Source organism: Eleutherodactylus coqui, chromosome 5 (genome assembly GCF_035609145.1).
Source record: "Eleutherodactylus coqui strain aEleCoq1 chromosome 5, aEleCoq1.hap1, whole genome shotgun sequence".
Lineage (NCBI taxonomy): Eukaryota > Metazoa > Chordata > Amphibia > Anura > Eleutherodactylidae > Eleutherodactylus > Eleutherodactylus coqui.
This window is the reverse complement of record NC_089841.1, coordinates 225,248,755-225,272,720: the sequence shown is the minus strand read 5'-3', so window position 1 is coordinate 225,272,720 and position 23,966 is coordinate 225,248,755. Positions and strand designations below refer to the sequence as shown.

The window sequence follows — 23,966 nt, the reverse complement described above, 5'->3', positions numbered from 1 at the left end:
TGCATAAGGGTCCTGTTCAGAAAGTCATTTCACAAGCTTGATGGGTTGCTGAGCAATAATCTCATAGAAACCAAACACTTGGCTTATTTAGTTTAAAAGCCAAAGGATATAAACATTGCCTTTGAAGATCAAAGGAGCTAAACCATTTTATGTTGGTTTAAAAAGAATGTAACACAAGGAGCAAAACTAAGATAGAGTACAAAACAATATTAATATACGTATATATTGCTGATATATATATATTATATATATATATTTTTTTAAATCTTGGGATCCTGGGGGTGGGGGTGGGGGGAAGGGTTCATACCTCTGTACCGTACATTCTAAGGTGGCAAGCACTAGCATTACAAAATTGCAGCTTTATATGTAAAAGAGAACAAAACAAACAGTCAAGAAATGTTCATGTTAGTAAAAAAGACCAATGGGCAGGTAAAGCTATACCAACTTTGGATCAACTCCAAAATTTTCAAGATATATAGGTCAAAATAGGGAAAGTAGAGAAGGAAGAAGAACAAGGGAGAGAAACAAGAAACTAAAAGGAGGGAAATGAGAGGAAGAAGAAAATATAAAAGAAGAGGGAGCAAGAGAGTGATGGGCGTGCCTGTCAGAAAGGTTGGATGGGAAATATTGTGAATTCCTCAGCCTAAATCTTGAAGGAAGTTACTATACTCAGTAGTGTGTGGAAACTCCATCCAATGAAGTTCTATCATATCTATTGTATAAATCATGTAAAGAAAAGATCAGATTCTCAATATACCTAACATCATTAATTTTTCCATAATAGCAGTATGCATGTCGTAGCTGTCATTACTAGATGGCAGAGAAAGGAGCACTTGTAAATTGGCAAGGGAATCTTGCAATGATGGAGAAGGAACAACACTGGGCCAAAGTCAATCATTAAACCAATGTTTTTGCACTTTAGCACAAAAGGGAGTGAAGGTTCGACAAGACCAAGAATTATGAAGCAACGTTTCTTCTCCTTTGCCACATCTCCAGCGGATGTCACTAACTTCAGGCATATGAGCATGCAGATGTAAAGGGATTCTGTAATAAAGCATTTAAAAATGAGTTTTCTCCCACATAAAAGTGGTCTGCAGTGGTATGACACCAAGAGAATGGCAAAGTTGAGGTAACCTCCAATTCCCCAGTGGAACCTGATTGGATATAGATGTAAGTAGGGCAGGGGATACATAGTTTATACTTTATCCTACGTTATAGCTCTAAAGCTTCCTGAACCCACCCAGGACTTGAAAATCTTCCAATTCCAGAGAGAATTATAGGTTGTCTAGAATCGGACATAACAAAGACAACATAGAAAGAACATGGGATTGGGCCAGCTCAAAACGAGAAACAGTTGCACCGACAGAAGGATGGTTTTTCAAAGACTGTAGAAGAGGTCAGTTCAAATAAAGAATGGCAGAAATGGGGAATATATGAGAAGCCTTTCTTAATAATGTTCCACAGTTTGTCTTTGGAATGGCAGCACCAGTCTAGGACAGATAAGAGAGGTGAATTGGTATGATATAAAATCAGGGAGACCTATGCAACCACCCCAACCCCCATTCTTAGGTCTACTGAGATTCTGTCTGACTAGTTTTCACAAATTTAGCTATTTTGAGTGGAGGATAAAGATTAAAAAGGGAGCTAGAATGTTCATCCTAAATAGTTTGCATTGTCCAAACCATGTGAAGGTTCCTTTAGACCATCTAGAACAATCAACTTGAATAGTTTTCAAAAATTGGAGAAAAATTTAAATGGAAAGCAGATTGTTGGTCCTTGGTGAATGCCTACATAAGGGAATGAGGGACCCGGCTGAAGCTAAGAGAGATCTCCGGGGTATAGGGCAGCCTATCTGTTAGGGTAATGTCTATGGCCTCAAATTTTGAGAAGTTAATTTTGAAGTTGGAAAGTTGAAAATAAATCTGAAAGTCACACATTAGATTTGAAAGAGAAGCAGAAGGGTTGGAGATAAAAAATTATCAACATAAACCACAACCTTATAAGTAGTTTCTGAAATGGAGATACCAGAGATGTTAAGTTTTGGATGTATATAATTAAGGATTGGTTAAAGGGTGAGAATAAAGATCCAGGGGGAAAGAGAACAAAATACTTATGACTGACTCTCTCTTTAGAGAGAATTTAATTTACCCTGACTCTGGTGAAGGAATTCTCATAGAGAGAAGTAATTCATATAAGTATGTTGGATTGTAGGCCAATAATCCAGGCACCTCTTCCCTAATGACCCAATCAAACACTAGAGAAAAGCACAAGGGGAAGTGTTATCACGGGCTCCTCTGCCAGCCATAAATCCCACTTGATCCAGATGGGTGATACTTGGCAGGAAAGGGGCGAGTTTGGAGAATAGAATCTTAGCAAGGAGTTTAACATCGACATAAAGTAGGAATACCGGTCTATAGCTCAAGCATTATGTGGGATCCTTACCAGATTTATGTAGAACTAGGATATAGGTGGTAGACATGAATATGGAAACATTGTACAAAATGCATGCCTTAAAATCGGTCTCTACAGGTCTTATTTAAATATGATTTATAATCTCATGTAAATTAAGTAGAGATAATATGACACGTATGCTGCCGGGCAGAAGTGAACATCTGCCCAAGCAACAAGGTTTCATTGGTCAGGGGTTTGAGCCACTCAGCTGCTGTTACCAGCTGGCTCCCAAAACCACCCAGAGCAGGGCAAGAGGTGAAGTAAACAGACAAGCAAGAGTCAAAAAGGCAGCTCAGTGCTAATGATGATTAAAATCTATTGAATAGAATTCTGTATGTCCAAATGAAATACCTATGTGCCTCCCTTCTAAGTATTTACGCTCTGTTACTCCCGTTGGTGAAGGTTTCTTCACTGATCGAACAGGGCGGTCCTTCTGCTCAATCACATGACCAGAGTTTCTAAAAATATCACTTCTTGGCTGCTGACACCTCCCATTTCTGCATTTACCAGTAACACTAATCTAACTGGCTGATGGACTGAATGAAGATGGCAGAGTTGCATTTTTTTTCCATTTCACTGCACTTAGAATTTTTTATGTTTTTCAGAAAATTAATTGGTAAATTAAATAGTATCATTGAAATATACAACTTTTTCCGCAAAAAACAAGCCCTCAGAATGCTACGTTGATGGATAAATAAAAGATGATTTTTTGAAAAGAAAAAAATTAAAATGAAAAATAAAATCGCTGCATCCTAAAGGGGTTCCGGTGTCAGCAAACAGTCTGTAGTAGGGGAGGGAAAGTCCATTTGGGGCTTTACATGTTTGTCAATTTTTAATAGCCTCTCAGAGTTCTGCATCAGAAATTTCCAATGCCTCAGCATCACCGTTTTACGATGGGGGCACTGCTGAATTACGAATGTATTCCTGGATACTTAAGCATATTAACATTATATCTAAAAAGAATTCCTTGATGACACCCATTTTATTGAAAACTGATGTTTTGGGCTATTTTTGTTTTAAAACAAATCCCAAGCAAGCAGGAGGGACTCAGCGTGACTGCTACCTTTGTACCTTCTCTAAGTAGACTCTTGATTAGAGGGTCAGAAGAAGAACAGAGCATGATTTAACGTCATACATGGTTAATCTTCAGCTCTCAGGTTTACAATAGGCGTCTTGAAGACTTTCAGCCAGCTTTTTACAAAGCACCCTGAGGCCAAATTCCTTCTTAGTGGTCCAGCATAAAGTTGCACTACTGTCATGCCAGATGTTTTAACACAATCATGGTCACCTTTTTTATAAAATGAAAGTATTTGTTGTGAAAAGTTGCTTCTATGGGACTTCATTGACTTAATTGAGTTCAATGTGGAACAAAGGCCACATAAACACCAGGAAATTAACCATCCTGTAGTTTGATTAAATGGAGCACGTCCTAAAATATCACCAAGTGTAAGCTTGTCAAGTTGTATAGAGATGCCCTGGTGTCTGGTTCCCTCTAAATATACAGCTTTCCCATCTGCCCCACTACTGTCTGGGTACCTGCTTGTCTTCTGTAACATGGGAACGAGGAGTCTCTTGTTCACATCTACATTCGGGTTTTTCATTTCTTTTTCATTTATTTCCCCATTGATTTCATAGGGTTTGCACATGTTTTGTTTTTTTACGGATTAAATAGCGTAGTTTGCAGCGCTATTTTTTCTGTTAAAAAACTGAAACATAACGGAATGAAACCATTTAAATCAATGCGGAAAAACAGAAACATTAAGGCTGGTTTCACATCTGCTTTGGAACTGCCGGTCGGAGATACTGCTGCAGATCCGGCTCAAAATGCCGGACGAAAAAGGGGTATATGCAGCGCTTTTTCTTCCATCCAAAAACCGGGCAGCTGGGTGGACCCCATTATAGTGTATGGAGTTTATCCGGCGCTGCTCAGCTTCTTCCAGAGAGCAGGAAAGCGGAACCCCCAACTCAAAATGTGAATCCACCCTTAATTCCATTTTTCTGTTCCAAAAACAGACCAGACGAATGGAAAGCCTTAATGCAGATGTGAATGAGCCCTCACCACTAGTGACGTGACCACGGGACATGTCATCACTGTACGCTGCGGTAACCAGCACTGGAGAACAAGACGAAGCGTTCTGGTCAGCGCTGGGTGATTGTAGGATCTGCCATGATAGAACAGCTTAGTATAGTAGTGAACTATGAGCCATGTCGACCTGGGGGTCCTGTTAGTATGACCTAGGGTCCCAAGATACCTGAAAATGGACAGAATGCGAGCACATCATGTCACCGCTGTTGTTTTACTAGATTTGGATTGCCAGGAGTACCAGGCGCTCTACTGGGACAACTGTTGATGGGATGAAAAGTGGACTGTGATTGGATAGCCAAAGCAAGTCAACATGCACATATGTCCCAACCGTATGGGCGCCATATCACCACACAGCAGTAATTAGCAGCCAGTGACTAATTACCAGCACACTAGTCAGCCAGTATATGAGGGACTACACAGAAGCTCCCATAGATAGCTGAAGGCACTGGAGGGTCTGCCTGTGAGCTGTCCTTGCCGCTTGTTGTCACACAGCAGCCCTCTGACAGCCCCTGGGGTCCCCCTGATGAAGATCCTCTCCCTCCATCTTTCATATCGGCACAGGCCCCGGTACCTGGCCACCGCCACTGCTCCCGCCAATTCCCCTCACATTTACTGTGCACGTGTCTGCTCGGCTGAGCCTGTAGTGTCCCTAAGTCCGGTCACCCTGTCCAGGGGTAGCACCATCCTCTCTGCGTTCCCTCACAGTCACGGCCTGCCACCCCTGTAGCGTGCAGCAGGCAGCGTCTCCTAACCCCGCCCCTATGTGACGTAGTTTTAAGCACCGTGCTAGACCAGGGGATGGCAACTGTGACTCCCAAGGAATCTGCACTCTGTGCTTGCTGCGACTCCAACTAAACACTCCTCTAATATGAACCTCATATGCTCGCCTCCAGCACTTCTCTAGAGCAGCACCAATCCTGTGGAACACTCTACCCCAAAACATCCGGACAATCCCTGACCCATGGAACATCAGAGGCACCTTAAAGATGCACCTCTTCAAGGAAGCATACAAAACCTCCTGATCTAGTCCCCGATCCCCCAATGTGCACCCTGCTCCTCCCTGTGGCTTTCTACTTTTGCACCTCCTATACTACCCCCACCCTGTTTGTGTCTCAAAAAACTGTATATCGCATGTTATTGTTGCTTTGCTGTGTTCCCCCATGCTCCACCTCCTGCCCTTGTACCTTTTGTATCACCCCCGCCCCTTGGTTTCCAATTAATTGAATACCATATGTAACTTTTGCATTTTCTGTAATTTTTATATTGTTTGTGTTTCCCATGTGCCTTTAAAGCGCTGCAGAATAAGTTGGCGCCATAGAAATAAAGATTATTATAATTATTACATACAGTTTGGAAAGTTTTGGTTATTTTTTATTTTAAGCGTAAGCCTAATAACTGTTCTGCCAGTTCTAACTATACTAACCCCTCCCACCGCTCCATCCCTATTTTCATCACTTAATCTGCTTGCCCTCTACCCAGTCCCTCATTTAAACACCCCTCCAATCTTTTAGTCATCTTCTCCCCCAGCACAGCTGCACCCTCCCCATTTAAATGCAGCCCTTCCCTATAGTAGAACCTGTAGCCGGTATTATTGTATCTTGACGCCACCGGAAGCTAGGGGTTTGACAGGAGGAATACCCCTGTCAGACCCCTAGCTCCCGATTGGCTCAAGAGCTGAAGGTTCTGGACGGAGCTAAACTGTGAGCAGGCGTCCGTGTTTGTCAGCCGCTGCTGTGCTCCAGCACTGTTACCGCAGCTCACCGCCTGTCCCCCGCCTTCCCAGCTGTTGTTCTCCTTCTGCTGTCTGCCGCTGGTGCCTATAACTGTCAGTCCCCTGGCGATGTTGCGTCCCTGGTGTCCTAAAGCTGTGTGTGGGGGACGCATGTCAGAAGCTGTAGCAGTCCACTGTTGTGCTGCTGTGGATGGATGGCGTCTGGCACTTCGGAGAACCCCGCCGCTGTGTCCTCCCTGCAGCCAACTGCAATGTAATACAGACATGGGGGATGGGGTGAGCAGTTCCGGCAGCCAAGCAGCTTCACGGCACTGTGTGCTCCCTCATGGCGACCCCAATCTGCGCTTCTACACAGAGCGGGCTGCAGTCTTGTGGGTCAATGGAGGGGAAGGGGCTTTCAGCTGCTGCGGGGGCCGGCAAGGAAGTGAGGTGCAGGGCGGCCTGGATTGGTGCCACACCATTACCTTAGTGGCCTGGCACGACATGACAGAACGGCCTGACGCCTTCTGGTCCGGCGGAGGGGAAGCTGCTTTCAGCTATAGCAGTGGGCGGCAAGGAACTGAGGTGCAGGCCGGCCAGGACTGCTGCCGCATTATTAGCTTAGTGGGCTTGTAGCTCTCCAGCCAATCACGTACAGGGGGCGTCACCATCCCTGTCAATCTTGACTCCACCAGAACTTCCTAGTGGCATCAAGATACAATAATACCCCTGTAGCCAACCCAAATCCCTCCTTCCTACACCAACTCTTGAGCCATTTGTTTACTTCCCTAATCTCCCACTGTCTTTCTGATGTGGCACATGGTACAGGTACTATTTCAGAAAATACTAACTTGGAGGTCTTTGCCCTAAGCTTATATCCTAGTTCCCTAAAATCATTTTAAGGACCCTTTGTCATTGGTGCCAATGTGTACAATGACTGCTGCGTTTTCACCAGCCCCTTCCAGTAATCTGTCAATCCGATCCATAATGTTTTGAACTTGAGCACCAGGGAGACAACACACCATTCAACAATACCAGCTTTTGTGGCAGATTGTCCTGTCTATCCCCATAATAACTGAGGTCCCCCTTTCCAACACCTGCCTAGCCAGTCCTACGCTCCTATTTCCCTTCTTACTAGATCAGACATCCTCCTGGTGGTCAGAAGTCATGTTGTGCTGCTGCATTGCTAATCCTGTAATGGCATTCCCCTCATCTGCCAACTTTGCAAACTTGTTGGAGTGTGCCAGTTCAGGACTAGCCCCCTGGATCTCTTCCCTTTACCACTTCTTCTAACTGTCACCCAGCTTGCTGCCTGATCATCCCACACTCCAATACTACCATCCACACCCACATCTACCCCAGCGAGTGCCTGGCATACTGAGCAATCTATGTAGACCTGTGCCATGCATAATAAAGTAATCTCTCAGTTTTGAAGAGTAATATATATTTTCTCATAGCAGTGTTGCATATAGAGTGGGTTGACAAATTAGGACTGTTGACCTGTAAATTCATTAGCAAAAGGGAAAAGAGCAAGACTTTTTATGATACTCACAAGTCTTCGAAATTGGGAATGGAGAATGAATGCTTAATTCAGCCACTTAGGGACATTCTTTATACTCAATGACACTAGGAGCATTGGTTATCAGCCTTCTCCAGTAAGAGAGGCACATAACTTGCCTTACAGCAAAGCTATAAGATCAGTGGTTTTCAGGGTAATGGCTCAATACAATTTGCCTGATGCAATGATTTTCAGTGAATTTGGTGCTAGGGTGATGACCTATCTCTGATCCCTACTGTTGCAGGCACAATGTCCACAGTTCCACTCATAGTCCCTTACTAATTGGCCCCTTGGCTATTACAGACCCACTTCCCAGTCACTATTTTCTTCCTGACCCGTCTGCTGCATTACACTCCCATTGGTACTCTATGCACTACCGCTGGATCACTATGGTCAACCAATTTCCAGAGAGAACGATGTATGTAATAAGAGTGTATACCCAAGAAAAGCTCTACCATCAACTAACCCTCCCAAACAGCGACTCATTACTAGTCATCACTGATCTCACACCCTGACTAATGATACAGGAGAGAGTCTCCCTCTCCATCCACACTCTCTGATCCATGAGATCTTCCTAGCCTACACGACTGTCTCTTGTACCACAGCCTACTGTACTTCTCTGCTGCCTGTTCATCTGTTACAAACCTCTTTCCTTGCCCCAGCTCTATGCTGCTCTGGAGCCTTTCTGGATAGTTCTGTACTGGTGAAGCAGGAAGGAGATTCCCTCTCTTACTGCTCTCTGGCTCTCCATTCCGTTCACCTCTTCGGAGCCATGATCTGTGTCACACACCTCTGAATCTGTGGCTATCTTCTGGTCATCACAGATGCTCATTGGGCTCTCCCCTCTTTATCTGGTCTCTTCTGTTTGGAACAGGCTCTCTCTCCTGCTGCAGCAGCCACTGCAATGGCCGAAAGGGCCTGTATTCCCAGCAGGGGATAAGAGCTAACTACGAGCATGTGCCTGAGCTTCCCCTATCCAGTTCATCCAGTTGCACCTCATCCTCTTTTCTGAGCTGGTCATGCACTAGCGTTGTCACTACCCAACTCAGGAGCTGACATCTCCCACTACATGAGCAATGCAGAGTCCATTGGTTTAGTCATCTATGGAACAGCATCTTCTTAACCCCTTTCCCCCTGCAGCCAGTTTTGGCCTCCCTGACCAAGCTCCATTTTTCAAATTTGACATGGGTTACTTTATGACGTAATAACTTTTGCAAAGCTTTTACTTATCTAAGTGATTCTCAGAAGGGTTTTCATGGCACATTTTACTTGATGTTAGTGATTGATTTTAGGAAATAACTTTTGTGTTTGCTTAGAGACCCCCCCCCCCCCCACACACACACACACTGAATTTACAGGATTTTTTTTTTTTAAACATGCAATTTTCAAACTATGTTTTTCCACTAGTGAGACAGATGGTCATACCACATAAATTAGTTAATAAATAACATTTACCATGTGTCCGTTCTAAGTTAACATAACTTTGTAAGCGTCCTTTTATTTTTTTGCACATCAGAAAACTTCTAAGAATAAGGGCAATTTCTCTAATTTTGCAGGAGGTATCCAAAGCTAATTTTTAAGTGACCAATTTAGTATTTCCATCACTCCCATTAAAATGAAAATGAAAAAGCAGAAAAAGGTAAGAAAAAGGGCCCGGCGCTCCACGAAACAGATCCAAACGAAGTCGGACCAAAAAAGATCAGTTAAGGATCTTTAATGAACATATATATACAACACATTTCGTCGCGGTGTCCACGACTTTTTCAAGAATGCTCTCTGGCTCTTTTTCAAGCATACTTGAAAAAGTCACGGACACCGCGACGAAACGCGTTGCATTTTTTCTTCCCTTTTTCTGCTTTTTCATCATTTACGATAGTCGAGTCCCTTTTTGAGGGACACGACAAGCCATGGCTGATTCCGCCCTGATTAAACAGGGATTAGCGAAACAAGAAGGTGGATTTCCATCACTTGTATTAATTACACGTATACCAGGACCTGGAGGTGTTGTGTGGGTGGCCCATCGGGGCTTTCCCACCTTCACGGGGTAAGTCCTGTTTATATATTTACGGATTTTTTCCTTGTCCAGTGGGTTGGAGTGCTGTCCTTACATATATTTCCCATTAAAATGAATGGAGCGCTAACTGTGCATGCTCGGCTAGCACTTTATTCAGAGTGATGTCACTTCTGGGCAAGAAGCAACCTTTGCAGTGACAGGAGAACTGAGCACGGGAGTCCCTTTCTCAAGATTGGCAGGAGTCTCAGCTTTGAGACTCCCACTAATCAGCAAGATGTCCCCTTTCCTATGTACAGGAAATAACTTGTTATTCTGATTTCTTTTTTCTTGCAGATTTTTTTATTTTTATTTAAAAAAAATTATGCAACACAGCAGAAGTTAGTAGACATAAAAAATCTCAGTATTTATTACCCTGCATCTGAATTTTCTAGAAATAACCTGCTTGTGGCCTTCGTTTGCAACGTAACTCAAACACAGGCCTTAGAAATTAAGCAGCACCTTGTGAATTTTGGGGCCTCCCTTTTATTACATTACCCAAGCACAATTTCAGGTTTGCAGAGGCCATGAGGTACCAAGACATAAGAAACACCCCTCAAGAGACCATACTATTTTGAACCCCCCCCCCCCCCACCCGAAAATAATACACTGTGCCTCTTTAGGGGCAAAAATTAATATAAGACAGTGTCTTATTTGGGGGAAAACACGGTAGATTGTTGGTTGGGTCAGAGATATACCTGACATTGCTTCATTAAGATTGGGATAGATATATGTGATCCTTCTTAGTAACATAAACAGTATCTTCTCTTGGTTTGCTCCTCCCACCACCTTGTTCTCCACACATTTGTGCAAATTATAGTAGAGAAATTCTTTCATTTCAAAATTCCTTCATATATCTATAAAAAATGGTGAAATATGGCAAGAAATGTTGAATAATTTTGAAAAGATGAACTCTACCTCCAAATGATGGCTCAATTCCAGGAGTGGTAGAAAAGCTTCATTTTTTTGTGTCTGCTGACACATAAATAAACTCTCGGTGTTCTGTAAACACAGTGTTGTGTCCAGTATTGTTTAGTTCACATAATTAGGACATCCTATTTTCTCATGCCTTCAGGTCACTGCATCATTAAGCAATTACTGTTAAAAATATGAAAGAAAAGTAGGATTGGTCATCACAAGTAATTGTATTTGTCACAAGTCTAGACAGCGCCAGAGAAGAAGTGAACATTACAAGAGCGACATACAACACTTTACTGCACACTTGTCACTTGTCAATTCAGTGTGTTTAGTAGAGATGTGTAGTGTTGGTTTCTGGAAGCAAGGGTATGCTCATTTAGTGCAGTTATTCCAATTCTATCAATTAATCATATACACATCTTACTTTCTATATCCATAATGAATAGAGGCACCACTAGGGGGAGCTAAACTGATATGCTGAGTTCTATAGCTGCCATGCACTGTTTTATAAATCCATACGCTGAGAACCCCTCTTTTGGCAGCTCAAAGCAGAGAGAATCTTATCCTTTAACTCTAGAAAGAAAGAAACCCATGCACAGATATTTTATGCATTTAATTGGCACATTTTGAATCTAATTAAATAAATGAAACAAAATATCTGTGACACAAACTACTTCACTAACCTAGACCAGCAGGGATGTACACTTGTAATGCCTTAGACGAACAAAATAATGAATTGAAGCTCGCAAGAGAGGCCAAAAGCAATAAAAAGGGATTCTGGTGGTCAAAAGCAAAAGAAAAGTCAAAGATTAGAGATGAGCGAGCATACTCGTCCGAGCTTGATGCTCGTTCGAGAATTAGGGTGCTCGAGATGCTTGTTACCCGAGACGAGCACCACGCGGTGCTCGTCTTGATTAAACGAGCACTGACCATTGAATTCAATGGAGCCGGCAATACGGCCGGCTCCATTGAAAGCAATGGGCTGCCGGCTAGCGCGGGATGAATTTTCGGGAAGGGTTTAAAAATATAAGCCCTTACCTGAAAATCATCCTAAAATGTGTAAAAAGTAAAAAAAAAATATACTCACCTTGTCCCGGCAGAACGATGTTAGCCCATTGAATTCAATGCAGCCGGCAATACAGCCGGCTCCATTGAAAGCAATGGGCTGCCGGCGATCGCACAATGAATTTTCGGGAAGGGCTTAAATATATAAGCCCTTCCCTGCAATTCATCCAGAAATGTGTAAAAAAAAAAATATATATATATACTTACCTGGTCCCGGCAGACGGAGTTCAGCTGCGGCCAGCTGGCAGTTCTCCTGAACTGCTCTCTGCAGTATTCAGCAGTCGGAGATTTAAAATCCCCGCCTCCTGAATGAGCTGCCTCTGATTGGTCACAGCCTGACCAATCAGAGGCAGATCTCACTCACACCCATTCATGAATTCATGAATGGGTGAGTGAGTGCTGCCTCTGATTGGCTTAGCGCAGCTCTCAGCTGAATGACAGCAGTTCAGCACCACAGTGCAGGGGACAGCAGGAGAAGACACAGCTGTGCTCCGGCAGCTGAAGGGAGGTGAGTATCTATTTTTTTTTGTTTTTAAATCACTTTTAATTCATTTCCAGGGAATGGCTTATATGTAAAGCCCTTCCCTGAAAAAGAATTCAGGTGTGCCAGCGGACCATTGTCTTCAATGGAGTCGCCGGCAGCAGCAGCGGCTCCATTGAAGAGAATGCCTGCATTTTTATTCTTTTTTACACTAAAATCTTTCTTATTCAGGTAAGGGCTTATATTTTTAAGCCCTTCCCGAAAATTCATCCCGCGCTCGCCGGCAGCCCATTGCTTTCAATGGAGCCGGCTGTATTGCCGGCTCCATTGAATTCAATGGGCTAACATCGTTCTTCTCTGCCACAGCTGTTACAGCTGTGGCAGAGGAGCACGATCTTAATGCTGACATAATTTTTTTTTATTTTTTTTTACACATTTTAGGATGATTTTCAGGTAAGGGCTTATATATTTAAGCCCTTCCCGACAATTCATCCCGCGCTCGCCGGCAGCCCATTGCTTTCAGTGGAACCTGCTGTATTGCCGGCTCCATTGAATTCAATGGGCCAACATCGTTCTTCTCTGCCACAGCTGTTACAGCTGTGGCAGAGGAGAATGATCGTTATGCTGAAAGTGGGGGGGTCTCACTCTTGCCACTATTGTGGCTTAATAGTGAGACCTCGGAGCCCGAAATGCAGCCCTGCATGTTGCTCTTCGCCTGCCCTATCCATTTCTGTGTTTTTTACATGACTTTGGTGATTTGCTAAGATTTTCACAAATGAAAACCTTAGCGCAGCACCAGTCATATACAAAAATGCTCGAGTCACCCATTGACTTCAATGGGGTTTGTTACTCGAAACGAACTCTCGAGCATCACTGAAAGTTCGACTCCAGTAACGAGCACTCGAGCATTTTGGTGCTCGCTCATCTCTATCAAAGATGCTATTGGATGCTTACAGGATGAAAATGGTAAATTGGTTAAAAATGATGTTGAGAAGGCCGAACTTTTAAATTCCTATTTTGTATCTGTTTTCTCTCAGAAAGTAGATGTAACATCAGCTGATCTTCCCTGTGCTATTGGGGGAATAAAAGAATGCAGGCTATCTGTAATCAGAGAGATGGGGAGGGAACACTTAGCTAACTTAAATTAATTCAGATTCAGATGAATTACATCCTTGGATACTAAAGGAAGCAGCTGAGGTAATTGCTGAACTACTTGCTGTAATCTTTGAAAATGCCTAAAGAACAGGAGAAGACCAAGTGGTCCCTTTGACTGAGCTAACAAAAGGGAAAGATTCTGGCTAAAGAAAATGGAGTCCGGAGGCTGAAACTGCTTTTTAAAACCTGAAACTTGCCCTGTGTCCCAAACCAGTGTTGATAATCCCAGATTTTAGGAAAGAGTTTACAGTGCAAACGGATGCCTCCAGCACAGGACTGGAAGCAGTCTTATCCCAGGTCATTGATGGAGTATAGCATCCAGTTTTATATGTGAGTAGGAAACTAAATAAACATGAAAAGAACTACGCAATTGTTGAGAAAGAGTGTTTGGCTAATAAATGGGCTCTTGAGGCTTTGAGGTACTATCAGCTAGTTGGTAGATTTAAGCTGGTGACAAATCATGCTCCTTTAGGCTGAGGTCACACGGGTCATATTCCCAGCGGAAATCTCATGGCTTTGGAGCAGCTTGGCCGCATGCTTTTCCGTTGTGGCCGGCGCTCCCATAGAGAGGAGCGAGGCCGCAATGGAAGAAAAAAAAATAGACATGCTGCGGCGGGGAAATCCGCGTCACAGTGTCGGCTTCCACCGGCTTTGCCGCGACGGATTGACCGTCCTGAGTGGACAAAATTTTTGACAAATCTTGTCCACATGGCTGGCTAATCCAGGGATTAGCAACTGCATGTGGATTTGCCGCAGCGAAATTCTGATCAGAATTTTCGCTGCAAATCTGCCCTGTGTGTACCCTGCCATATGGATGTCCCAGGAAAATAGGAGAATAACCTTGTGGCGAGATGGTTCCTGGCCCTCCAACCTTACAATTTTTCAGTTGAGTACCAATTGGGAAAATTGCAAGGAAATGCTCATCCCCTGTCTCGGGCATATTGTGTTAAGTGCTCAGGCCGAGTGTCCTTAGAGAGAAGGGAAATGTGGATGAGACAGCAGGAAAGGAGCTCATCTGCTAGGTAATTAATGGCAGCTCCAGGGGGTGTGATAAAGAGGGCATAGGAAATGTGCACTCCCTCTCCGGGGGACACAGACTTCGACAACTGGGTGAGCTGCTAACCTGTGAGAATTTCTTTAAGAAAAATAAAGTAGTAAGTAAGGAACTCAATGCTGGACTTCTTTGGTTATACATTTAGGCTGGGAAGAGCAGCCCACCAGTCCATAGTTAGCACCATGTTTTGTAAAGTTAGAGCCTGATAGGCATATTTTTATTTTGATCTGTAAAGCTGCACCTTAAGTGAAGAAAAATAATTCTGAGTTCAGAAAGTCCATGTCCAGCATGCTTGCATTGAAGGCATGACCTGCGGTACACATCCCAGGCGATCCTTAGCTAATTCCCCCACAATATATATATACACCTTATTTTTCACTCTATAAGACGCCCGGGATGATAAGATGCCCCTAGGTTTTAGTGGAGAAAATAGGAAAAAACTATTTTGAACTCACCCAGGGACTTTCTTTTGACTACCATAGCAGCAGCAGCGGAGCTCTCTAACAGCGGTGCTCTCTGTAACAGCGGTGCTCGTGGTACGGCGGGAGGAAAATTAAAAAAATTACAGGTGGCCATTAGTAAGCAGATTTTTCAAAATGTGAGGATTTTCAGACATGCTGTCCAGAACGTCCAGATACCTCCAGCATACTTGAACTCATTTAATGAGTTAAGGATATGATCTGGATTAGTTTGATTGACATTATTCCCTGGCTTCTCGACATTCTCCAGACCACTAAACAGCAGACTCTGGAATGATAACATTAGTCAAGTCTGCTTTGGTCATCCAATGTCAGTTTGTGTGTTGACTGTGAGTGATCTTGCTGGTAGGATCCTCTGCCATCACCCTTTTATCTCCAGGGAAATTCCCTTGTTACTTCCATTAGTGTGGCTAATTGCACAAGGACAAACCATGCCTTCCCCGCAGTGGTCAAAGGCCGCAATAATTTGTTGGTAATGCAGGTAGTTTTGTCCCTCAGCCCCTTATACCTCTCTCGCAAACTTGGTCAATATAGTAATACATTCTGAGTAGAGATGAGCGAGCATACTCACTAAGGCAAACTACTCGAGCGAGTAGTGCCTTATGCGAGTACCTGCCCGCTGGTCTCCAAAGATTCAGGTGCCGGCGGGGGGTGGGGAGCGGCGGGGGAGAGCGGGAGGAAAGGGGGGAGATCTCTCTCTCACTTTCTCCCCCCGCTTCCCCGTGCTCACTCCCGCAACTCACCACTCTCCCCCGCCGGCACCCGAATCTTTAGAGATACGCGGGCAGATACTCGCATAAGGCATTACTCGCTCGAGTAGTTTGCCTTAGCGAGTACGCTCGCTCATCTCTAATTCTGAGTATATACATTTTAAGCACAGGAGCAAATTAGGAGGACACTGGTGACATGATTGACGTTGGCACTCCATTAGCACAGAGTGCTAAGGCAGTCCTAAGCTCTCGCTCACAACCTGAAGGTTGCGAGTTCAATACCCGCATGGTTCAGGTAGCCGGCTCAAGGTTGACTGAGCCTTCCAACCTTCCAAGGTCAGTAAAATGAGTGGCCAGCTTGGTGGGGGGGTAATAAATAAATTACCTGAAAGCGCTGTGGGATACGTTGGCGCTGTACAAATAAGATAATAATATTTATTGATTTTATTTATATTAAATATTCTTTCGCATCCCATGACAAATACTTATCATCTATAATTATGTTCTGCCTTTTTAATGTGTCCAGCCTCGTGTGCCATCCCAAACAACCCTGTGGCATGAACTTTTAGCAAGAGACAGAACTATCTATCTTTTGAGCTCCAGCCCCGTGCATTTTGACCTGTGCATAGTTAATCTTTCATCTCACCATCCTTTGCCTGGATTCCTCAGAGGTGAGCTTGTGATAACCTTAGTGTATAGGATGCATGCCATGCTGAACCCCTGTAGCATGGGAATCGGTGAAATCTAAGCACATAAATGTGGGAGTGGGGTTTCCAGCTGTGTCATTTGAGGAGGCGAAGTAAACTTTACAGCTGGCAGCCTGCAGCAGCAAGACCTGATAGAGCACAGATCTCATTAACAAGTGCTCTGTGGGGTCCCAGCAGACTTCTGCAGGAAGGAGCAAGAACCAAGGCATGCTGCCAATTACTTCTCTGCTCTTAGTGTAAACATTTTATATGCTTGTTATGAGAGTTCTTATCACAATAATTCCAAGATTTCTTTTCCCTGGACATTCTCAACTATTGCCACTTGCTTTAACTTGAGGTGCAAACAAGGAGATCAGCACTGAGGAAGCCTGCGGAGAGCTCAGCTGCAAGATTACTCTTCAACTTTGGAGTTTTTAAGGCAACTTCTATAAGGAAAGCTGTAAGTACTACTGACACTATTAGGAATGATGCCTCTCTGCCGACTGATACTATTGTGTTACTATGTATAATTCATGGACTCTCTGCATTGAAAGACTATAACTATAATCTCTATGAAACGATGTCTTGCTAGTTTTCTCCTTAGTTTGATTTGTTGCATAGAATAACATATACTAGCATATTATATTTTGTACAGTCTCTAATGTTTGGAGGGAATATTATTTAGTCTTCATTGCTTCTAAAGTGCCACCATATTCCATATGGACAAAATAATTGTGATGTTCTCCTTGTTTGATAGTTTTACTTAAAACGTTAACTCCATCCAAATCCCTGATTTTATAACTTATGACTGGTGCAATTGTATTATGGAATTGTAATAGAAATGGTCTTTCTAAAAGTTATAGATGCACAATCATGTATCCACCAGTATCTTTGGTTTGATATAGTATAAAAAGTTTCTATTTTAGGGTAATAGTTCACTTTTATGGATCTCTTTTTACTATTTTTTTTGGAACTTGCACAGTTGGTTTTCTCTCTGCAGCTACAACAGTTGGAGGACAAATGTTGACTAGTATTGTGGCGCTTGGAAACAAAGAAAAACACATTAAAATGTCACTCGGTGCCATATCCTGTACTTAAATGAGCACTTAATCTCTGTCTGCTTTAGTCTTGCAGCTGCTTGCTTTTTACTTGACCACAAATCTTATGCACCATAAAAAGTACAACAGGTGGTCTTCAAAATGTTTCTCTGGGATTCCTATCTATTCTAACATAGGACGTTAGGAAACTCCGGTCCCCAAATCGTGATCTTGGGTGTCATGCTGCATGAATATGCATATTGGCTTACACATGCATGCTCCTGCAGCAAGTCTATGTAGAGCCAGATTAAAGCAGGCCATACAAGGATGATTGAATTTATTCCAGCTCCTTCATAAATACGTCCAATCAACACTGAACAAGCATGTTGTTTGAATACAGGAGTGCGATAAGTGGCAAACAGATACTTTTGGTGCAGTTTATCTTCCTGGGAAAGAAAAGAATTGGATAGATTAAAACCCAACCAGTATGATCCATGTTTTCCGCAATGGCAGGAACTGAGTGGCAGTTGGATTGTTGGATGGAAGATCCTGTTAAAGGGGTCATACCGGAATCAACTTTTATCGCTTTTCCTTAGGATAGGTGCTAAAAGTCAGATAGATTGAGGTCTCACCGCTTAGCCCCCCACTGATCCAGACAATGATAGTCCTATGTCTCCCTCTCCTCCTCACTGTGGGCTTACTGCCCCCCTGTAGACAGGAGGAGATTGAATGGAGCGGCAGTTACCTATGCATGTGGTGCTCCATTTATATTTAATGGGACTGCTCAAGATAGCCAAGTACAAGCACTAGGATATTTCCAAGAGCCCCATTAAAATGAATGGGGTGGTGGCCACTGCTTCTTTTAATCTGACATCACTGAGGTAGGAGAAGGGACCCCACAGTGATGGAAAGAGAGAGCCATGGGACCCTCATTCTCGGAATAATGGTCAAAGTGGTAAAATAAGGTGGAGAGGTGGATAAAACTTTATCACTTGTGGATAAGTGATAAAAGTTAATTCTGGTACAACCCCTTTAAGGTGTGTGGGGGTCCTTAGGCAAAATAGTGTTTTTTTTGGAAAGAAAGAAAAGGAGAATTGTTTGGAAAAAATATGGAGCCCAAGTCATACTGCTATGCTGTGTCCAAAAAATATTTGGAGCTCAGGGGTCAGTGCTACTTCACTTCTTTTGCAACCGAAAAATCTGAATGGCTTTTTAAAGATAGTCTGTTGTCTTGGCTTTGCAAGTTGGACATTGGCTGATGGAATCCTGCCGCTCGAGACTCTGACCGATCAGCTGTGCGAGCGCATGCTGTGAGCACCGCAATAACACAGGGGTTGGAGCAGAAGCTTCTGGGCCAACCTCTGTGTAGTGGCCAGCACTTGTAACTGCAGGCACAGCTCTCAATGATTTCAATGAGAGATGGGCCTGTAGTTACAAGCGCCGGTCACTACACGGATATCAGCGTGGAGGCTTCCGCTTCAACATCTGACAGCATGCACCTGCTCTTGATCGGTCAGGGTCCCAAGCAGCGGACCCCAGCCAATCAACTATTGATGACCTATCCTGATGACAGACAGACACAGGGGCCTGCAACAATGGTGCCACCTGTCTCTATGTGGTAGACAATGGAAAAATTGGAACTACTCATCCTTTTCGGACGATGAGACGATCCTGTCTACTGGTGGTCAGCCAAGAGTGTCCTGAGCCCAGTTGCCATGTGTGCACCCCTACATGCATCCATTGGTCCCAACACCTTTTAACAGTCTGGTGAGAACGGCCCAGGTGGCAGGCAATTCGGCGATGCGACCATCCAGCTTTTTGTATTCCAATAATGTAACCCCTCTTAAACTCTGTTAATTAGGCAAAGTCTCCTCGATTGCTTTCTAGAGGCGTCTAATGGCAACAAGCTCTACACAAGTGGAAAAAGAGGTCACTACACACAAGTAGCCTCTGAAAGCCTTTTTATTGGCCATGGGTGGAACCACTTTTAGGGGCTCAGGTGGCAAGACTGTTCATCTAATCACGCCCCAACTCTAATAATTTGCATATTTGCCTGAGATGTAACTGCATGCTGAGTTTTGCTGCTCAATAACAATTCCTTCTAGGGGCGCGATTGTTTTTTTTTTACAAAGAGTATACTATATTTGCAAACCGAGGATCAACTCAAATATGCTGCAGTGCAAGTTTTGTAGTTGTGCTCAACTCAGCTCAATCCAGAAATCTAAAGAAAGAGTGTGGACCAGCACTCATATATCCAGTAATATCAACCATGTGCTTCATATTACCTACTAACTGAAACTGAAACCGGTTGGCTATTAGGGACTAAAGTAGATCAGTCATTATGGGATTAAAGGGGTTATTCGGTCTTTAAAAATGAATGGTCTACGTTCATGGTAGGTTATCAATATCTGATCAGTGGGGTTCTGCAACCCGGGATCCCCACCAATCAACTGATTGAAAGGGTCCGGTGCTTGTGTGAGCGCCACTGCCTCTTCAATTTTTTTCATCTGAGTACACTCTTGTTCATAGCCAGAATGCTGTATTTATAGTGGCCATTCTGAGTACTGCAGGCTCGTCCCATTGAATGGGACAAGCCTATAGTACTCAGAATGGCCACTATAAGTAGAACAACATTCTGAGCACTGACATACTCATGCTCAGATGTTTACATGGAAGAGTCTGTGGTGCTCACACAAGCGCCGGACCCTTTTCAATCAGCTGATCAGCAGGGATCCCGAGTGACATACCCCTACCAATCAGATATTAATGGCCTATTCTGAGAATAAGCCATTCATTTTTGAAGCCTCGATAACCCCTTTAACCATTGAACTCAAAATTTGCTTTGTTCGAGGTGTGCCTGATCATGTTATTGTTCTTATGAGAAATCTATCAACATGCAGTCAACAAGCCCCAGTCACGATGACAGGAAATAGAAAAACAGATTGGTAAATGAAGAAGAGTTGTATGTATCACCATAATCATTCAGCCCGCACACTGAACATGTGATGAAAGAAGCAGGACTAGAAGAAAATGGCTGAGTTTTTAAAGCATGTCGAAAAAATATCAATGAACCATGATATATGGGCCAGTAAGACAAGCTACTATTGATCCAGTGATGAAAATATCGAAGTTGCAGAAAGATTTTACTTACTTGGATCCATTATTACCAATTCAAAACATTAAATGTAAAGTGGTTATCAAAGAGACCTGGAATAGATAATCAGAAATGTTAAACGTAAACTAAAGTTGGATGAAACCTATTTCTTAACTTGAAGTATACAAGATACCAAGTCAGAAATAATGGAGGTGTTATCTGGACACATGAAGTTCCAAGCTGAAATGTTTTGAAGGAACACTATTCAATGCAGGCCTAGATCTAAATCTAACTTGACTAATTAATTAGTGAAGAATTTTTTTCAAGCTTATTTTGAAAAAAAAAGAGGCAAAAACTAGTGCTGTTTTTTTCTAGAGGCAGGTAACTAACCTTATTCCTAGAGTTCTTGGCAACTCATGTCCGCTTGCCCCATCTCCCTGTCTTTTCCGGACAAGTCCCTTGGGTTTAACAATCAACAGCATTAACTCTCATAGTACATTTGTATGGCAGCTAGGCTTTATAGTGCCTCTCAGTGGCTCTCAACCACTCTTTCAATTGCCATTTGAAAGCATTGGGATGCAGACAACCCCTGCAGTGCTTTTAGGGGAAGGGCTTTAAATATAAGCCCTTCCCTGAAAAATCATCTCTAGCTGTAGAGAGAAAAAAACCAAAAAACATTATTCACCTAGCAGTGCCATCCAGGCTCCAGCGTGTGTTCTCTCTCTCTCTCTCATCATTGAATGACAGCTGCCTGTGATAGGTCACAGCACACAGCCAATCAGAGGCAGCGCTCAGCCATTCATTGAATTCAAGTGCTTCAGATCAGTGCCGGGATTGCAGAGAGAACATGTGCCTGAGCCCGGACAGCACTGCTAGGTGAGTAATGTTGTTTGTTAGTTTTTGTACACCTAGGGATGATTTTCAGGGAAGGGCTTATATTTAAAGCAGTAGCACGGGCCCTATTGAAAGCAATGGGAGAGCATTGCATTCCTTTGCCACAGCTATCACAGCTGTGGCAGGGGGTTCCTTTATCCCCGTGGGAAGTTCCCTTGTCACTGAACACTGTGACAGTGCTGTCACAGTGTTCAGTGATGAGGGAATTCCCTGCAGGGATTTTTTCCACACAGCACGGACATTCCCGGCGCACGGATTTCCTATCTTTTGCAGGTGCAAGTATTTTGCGCCTGTAAAAGATGGAAATGTGAACACACCATAGGAAACTAATGGTTCTATCAGACGTGCGCAAAAAAACGCTTGTCTGATTTTGCCCTAAGGCCTTAGTCACACGGGCGTTTTTTCACGCGATTTGCGCATCGCATGACGAATGCGCATGCGCAAATCGCGTGACAGGCGCCGAAAAATCGGCCAAAAAATCGCCCGAAAATCTGCTCCTAGCCGTGTTTCATTAGAAACGGGCCAGAGCTGTCCAGCGCATTGCATTCAATGGAGCCGGCAATACAACCGGCTCCATTGAATGCAAGCACTGCGGGCGAGTGTGGGATGAATTGTCGGGAAGGGGTTAAATATATAACCCCTTCCCTGCAATGCATCCTGAAAAGTGAAAAAATAAAAAAATGTATGTACTTACCTGCTCCCGGCAGCCTGAGATCCCCGCGGCCGTCCTGCAGTGGGTGTGAAGGGGGTGTGACTCAGGCTTGCCCCTGATTGGCTCAGCGCTGAGCCAATCAGAGGCAAGTCTCAGTCACACCCATTCATGAATTCATGAATGGGTGTGACTGAGATCAGCCTCTGATTGGCTCAGGCTGAGCCAATCAGGGGCAAGCCTGAGTCACACCCCCTTCACACCCACTGCAGGACGGCCGCGGGGATCTCAGGCTGCCGGGAGCAGGTGAGTACATCCTTTTTTTTTATTTTTTCACTTTTCAGGATGCATTGCAGGGAAGGGGTTATATATTTAACCCCTTCCCGACAATTCATCCCGTGCACGCCGGCAGCCCATTGCTTTCAATGGAGTCGGCTGTATTGCCGGCTCCATTGAATTCAATGGGCAAACATCGTTCTTCTCTGCCACAGCTGTTCCAGCTGTGGCAGAGAAGAATGATTTGTCTTCTATATGTTCTCAATGGGGTCGGCGCTGCTGCCGCCGGCCCCATTGAGCGCATATAGAGAAGAGAACAGGAATCGCAGATCGCAGATAGGTGCGATCTGCGATTTCTGTTCTCTAATTTATCGGACGAGCGCATAAAAAGCGCTCATGTGTCCGATACCATTGCAAAGCAATGGTTTTAAAAAATCGCCGGACGCATGCGCATGCGCAAATCGCGGCAATAAACGCCCGTGTGACTGAGCCCTAAGGAAGCACAATATTTGTAGTAATTTTATATTTTACTACTGCCTTTTGCAAACATCTGGACACAGTGTTTTTTACTGCCACAAAATGCAAAGCAAAAACAGCCGACATAAAAAATGCAAAAATTTGGTGTTTTTTACCCTGGCTACGCATGTTGGTGACCAAGATCTCAGATGTCTTTTTTCTGTGAAATATCACATATTAACCTTGTCAGAGGGAAAGTCCAATAGCACCCTTTGTGTAAAATCCAAATGCTACAACCTTTTCAGGAGGTTACTTCAAGGGATATTCCAGTTGGGTGGATGGGTGAAAACCAATGGATTAGTAGGGGGTCTGGCTCCTGGAATTCCCACTACTCCCAAGAATGGGGGATCCATGTCCCCCCCCCCCTCCCTATTTTGCAATACAGAATCGCTTCTGCCTATTTCCCTAATGTAGAAGCGAATGGGCCACTGGTTCTGTATGTTTAGCTGTGACTCAATTCATTTCAATGAATGAAACAAGTAACCAACTATGTTAGGCTATTTCCATCAGACCCATTGAAAGCAATGGAGCTGCAGCCACTCATGGTCAGTACCGCTCCTTTCATTTCAATGGGGCTGATGAATGTAGCCAAGTATAGTGCTATAGGCTATCTGTCTGCCCATTGAAATGAATGGAGCTGCAGCCAGGGGGCTCGCTGCGGAGAACAGTACTACTGCAGTAGGACTGCTGTGCAGAACAGTACTACTATGGGGTAGCTGCAGAGGTCAGTACTATTATGGGAGTGCTGGGGAGGACAGTACTATAGGCGAGCTGCGAAGGACACTGAGGAGAATCTGGAGAGGATAGTAAGGGGGTAGGGGAGGAGAATACTATGGGTAGGCTGCAGGGGAGATACTAGAACCTAGGGAGGGCTGTGGAGGAGGGGAAGAGGGCTGTGATGACTAGGGGGATGCTGAAAGTCCATGGACAGCTTTGATTACTGGGGATAAAACCCCGTCCTTCATCTGTATATTACTTGCTGTTCTCGGCACCTGTGAAGAATCCCCAGATGGAATCCTATAGTGTAGGGAAGCAGTCAGTTGTGAGCAACTAAACTACCAACATCCATCAACCAGCTATTTCAACCCCTTAAGGA

At 43.9% G+C, this 23,966-nt stretch overlaps 1 protein-coding gene across 4 annotated transcripts in view; it reads left to right on the top strand.

The window, feature by feature from the left end:
- Window positions 1–16,602: 16,602 nt before the first annotated feature.
- FREM1 (FRAS1 related extracellular matrix 1) overlaps window positions 16,603–23,966 on the top strand; it is a 181,946-nt gene continuing 174,582 nt past the window's right edge. For all 4 annotated transcript variants that reach the window (XR_010792875.1, XM_066604279.1, XM_066604280.1 and 1 more), the window contains exon 1: window positions 16,603–16,864. The gene's annotated coding sequence lies outside the window, so the exon portion shown is untranslated. The remainder of the gene's footprint in view (window positions 16,865–23,966) is intronic.